The following is a 4,250-nucleotide window of genomic DNA, read 5'->3' as shown; positions in this document are numbered from 1 at the left end:
CATCACCCATACCATTCCAGATCACCCTGGGGCGATGCCGCCACCCGTGGCCATGAACACGGGCCTCCACGTTTTTTGCAATGTCGGGGATTGGGAGAGCGCCGTCAAAGTTCTCCGACAAATGGCGTCCGGCGGTGTGCAACCCATCGAGGCAAACCGTGCATCTATACTGTTGGCTTCTAGCTCGGCGGGGCAGTGGCCTGTGGCGACTTATTTGCTCGAGGAGGGGGCTTTTCTGCGCCTTAAGAACGTGGGAACCAGCGGCTTTGAGGCTTGGGCGCAAGGGGTGGAGGACGGCATTCTCACGGCTTTCGGACCGGCTTTATACAGGCAGCTGCAGCAGCAGGGACTTGTTGATCATACTCATAAAGAAAGTGAGGCAGCGAAGAACGTGAAGGTGGTGGACTTTCATGGCCTGGGAGCCCGTCAGTGCGTATGTGCCATACTGACCTTGTTGCAAGATTTGGAAAATGCGGAGGCACTGAAGGCTGCGAAAAAGCGGCCGTTGCACAGTAGAAGTCATGAACAGGTCGCATCTAAATATGGTACATTGGTGCCCAAGAATGAGAACGAACTCTTTCACGGTCACCGAAATGGCAGGGACTTTGCTTCAATAGATGAACGTGATCCCGTTCCCAGCATTGTGATGGTCGTGGGTCGAGGTAAGCATAGCGTTGCAGGTGTTAGCATCTTATACCCCTCCATTTCAAAGGCTCTAGCGACGCCTTCTCTATTCGAGCCTCCAATGAATGCGCGACCAGTGCCCAACAACCCGGGGCGGATAGTCTTGTCGCGACAGGAGGTGAAAAAGTACATCGACGCACAACTAAGCCGACGCTAAAAGCAAATGATTATGGATCAACGTTGACCACGTCAATAGTCTAGAGTAGTATGATAGAAACTGTAACTTTGTAAATGGGAAAAAGAATAAATGCAACATGTTAGTAAAGCCGACGGATATGGAGAAGGGATGCCGTACCATAAGATTTTTTTGCTTCTTTCTCTTTCTCTCCTTGTGTAAAGCGACGCACAATGTTGGCTACCGAAAGAACCATTTTCATGGTTTTCACAGGAATGCAATATACACACATGTTTTTGGCCGGTCTTCACAGTTCTCGTAGATGCAGGCAGCCATCCTCCGAGTCGGTCCTCTTGTTACGCGAAGCATCGCGGTAATTACAGGGGCGGTATGTCGCGATCCCGGGGAATTTAGAGTGCGAAGATCCTCAGCGCAGCCTATGAAAATGACCAATTTAACGACATACTACTCAAGGAGACTGGTAGAAAAGCGAGAAAGATTTTTGGGCAGGTGCATTTCCTGACAATTTGGTGCTTTGGAGCGTACTTGTTATTTATCACGTCGCAAATATTTAAGGATCGTGGTCAAACACGCCACCTAACGCATTTCAAATGTTTGCAGAGTATTTGATGCAAAGTCATCTGCCCTCGGGTATTTGCCTCGAGTACGCTTTTGCCATCTGCCCCTCAAATGCCTAAAGAGTTGCGGTCCGAGGTCAACAATCTCTTGATGCTCTGGACGACGGCCTGAGCTTTGGCCTTGCGTTTCTCTTCCATGGCTTGCACGGGGTCAGAGAATTTTTCCAGGAGAAGCTGATTAAGTTCATGTCGGATATACTTGACGAGAACAGCACTTGACGCTGTCATTCGAAAGGAAAGCCAGTTGTCCATCGTCACGGCTATGGATTGATCGCCTTCCAGGGATCCATGCTCCCATTGAATTTTAATATCCCCTCCAAAAAGAAGAATAGTGAAGGGAGACACGAAAGTACTGTCGTAGGCGTAAATCTTCGTGGACTGAACTTTCTTGTGATACAAGAGGAACGCATCCTTCCCCGAGGGCGCCAAGTTCATGAGCCGCGTGAAATTGATAGAGCCGGGGTGCACAGCCACTTTGGTCTTATCCCTCAGCTCGAATGTCGCCCCTTCCCCTGTTTTTTGTGGACGAACAAGCTTCCCCACTTGCGGATACAGCGCTGCAAACAGGCAGCACCGAATAAGATTGACGTCAAGGGCAGGGGTTCCCTTCCCGTCCGATCCCCCCCCGATATCGTCCACCGTGTGACCATCCTCGTCGTTGGCCCCCGCCCTGACGGCTCGCGCGCTCTTATGACTTTGATTATCGCGACATTTTTCATCATCATTTGACCGTCCACCATCGCAGCCGCCGCCCCCCCCCTCCGCATTGCCCCGCCCTCCTGGCTGCCCTGCCCTACCCGCAGCACCGCGACCTCCACCATACATTTTGCGCGGCTCTCCCGCGCCAAAGCCTATATCGATAAGCTGCCGTCTCAATTCTTTTCGCAAGGCTTCAATCTGCTCCAAGGTGGCGATCGACAAAAAATTTTCCGTGCAGTAGTCTTTGCGCACACGATAAGGCTCATTCCGAAGCTCTGCCCACCCATTGTATGCTTCCAAAGCCGCAATGTGGTCTGACAGGGCCGATCCGTATTTGGCATGTGCCCTGTCCGCTTCTTGCTGCATACCAAATGGGTTCGAAAACGGACTTTTGTAGCTCAAGCAGGCTGCTATTGTCAAAATGGGCTCTAGACATCCCAAAATGGAGCCTATGATCAGCATTTTCCCGATACGCGCGTCGCACGGTAGGTTTGCCAAGTGGAAACCTAAAGGCATCAGGTAATAAGACACTTCCTTGGTGTCCAAATCTTTCTGCTTCCGTAATGCGTCGATTTCTCGGAGATTTTTGACGGCAGTCGAAATCGCCTCAGGAGGTGGGGGTTCGATGGCTCGTGCCAGAAAGTCGGCGGGACTGCCCAATTCCAGCGCCAAGATGGTCAGCGACAGCTCTTCCGAAGGGGGTGCGCAGCATCTCTGGGAGAGTATACTTGGGCATTTGCGCCTCCATGAAGCTTTTACTGTACAGCCGAAAGCACGTTCCTTCCCGCACACGCCCCGCCCGGCCGGCTCGCTGGGAGGCAGCGGCTTGGGAGGTCCAAACACTCACAAGGGAGCTCATGTGTGTTTCTGCGTCGTACCGCATCTCCTTCACACGTCCGCTGTCGATCACACTGGAGATATCGTCGATGGTGATGGAGGTTTCCGCAATGTTGGTGGCAACCACGATCTGCGTGGACAAATGGGTAGGGAGACAGGCCCACAGTGAGAAAACTTCACTCTCCTCAAAACTTTGCACGGGGGGGAAGCAAAGAAGACACAGAAGGCAGCATTCCTGGACAAAAATCAGGACAATACCTTGGTCACACCCTTGGGCATCCGCCGGAAGACTGCTCGCTGCGCGTCGGAGGGGAGGGAGGAGTGCAGGGGGTAGGCCTGGACACGTTTGGGGTTCCCCAGGACCGCATGGGCCGCCATCAGCTTGCAAAGCTCGTTGATCTCCTGGAAGCCCGAGAAAAAGACCAAAACGGCACCGCCCACTTCGTTGTCGTCTGCCTCTCGGATCGTGACGAGGAGGGTCAGCAATTTGACGATGAGCTGGTAGTCGATCGGGTCCTCGGCTTTAGGAGAGATCAGCGGGGGACCTGCGACGCCATTCCCATTCTCATTTCCGATTCCTTTCAAACTCCCATTGCTCAATTGTCTGTGCTCCTTTCCAAGGCCGCGCCCGCCTCCATTCCCTCTCCCCCCCAGGCCTCTGCCACGTCCGCCCCCCCGACCTCCTCCCCCTCGTCCGTTGCCTCCCACACCGCCCTGGCTCATGCCAGGCACGGACTTGACCGAGGCCAGCTTGGCTTCGATATCCTCCAGGAAGACGTGCCGGACGGGAAACGTGCGTCCAGGCACGTGGACGGCCGGGCAGTTCCCAAAGTACTCCTGAAAGAGGTCTGCCTGCAGTGTAGCGCTCATCAGGATCAGCTTCAGTCCCTTCCGCCGCTCCAGCAGCTCTTGCATGATGATGAGAAGGAAGTCCGAATGGATGTCGCGCTAGATAGAGTACGTGGAGAGGAGAGAAAGGTAGCCGAGTCGTGAATGGCTTGCTCTGTCGCGTCGCTCGGCCCCTCCGAGCGTTCTTGGCAGCCGCCCCCACTGCGACCTGACAACTCCCCCTCCCCACCCTACCTCGTGCACTTCGTCAATCACCACGTGAGAGACGCCTTGTAGGTCGGGGTCCTCTTGCAGGCGCCGGAGGAGCAAGCCTGTGGTCACGAAGGTCAAGGCGGTGGAATCCGACACCCGTGCCTCCAGGCGAATCGAGTAGCCCACGTCCCGGCCCACCTCCACGCACCGCTCTGCCGCCACTCGCTCGCAAAGCG

This window comes from Nannochloropsis gaditana, assembly GCF_000240725.1.
Source record: "Nannochloropsis gaditana CCMP526 unplaced genomic scaffold scaffold023, whole genome shotgun sequence".
NCBI classification, from domain to species: domain Eukaryota; class Eustigmatophyceae; order Eustigmatales; family Monodopsidaceae; genus Microchloropsis; species Microchloropsis gaditana.
This window is presented reverse-complemented; position numbering follows the sequence as displayed.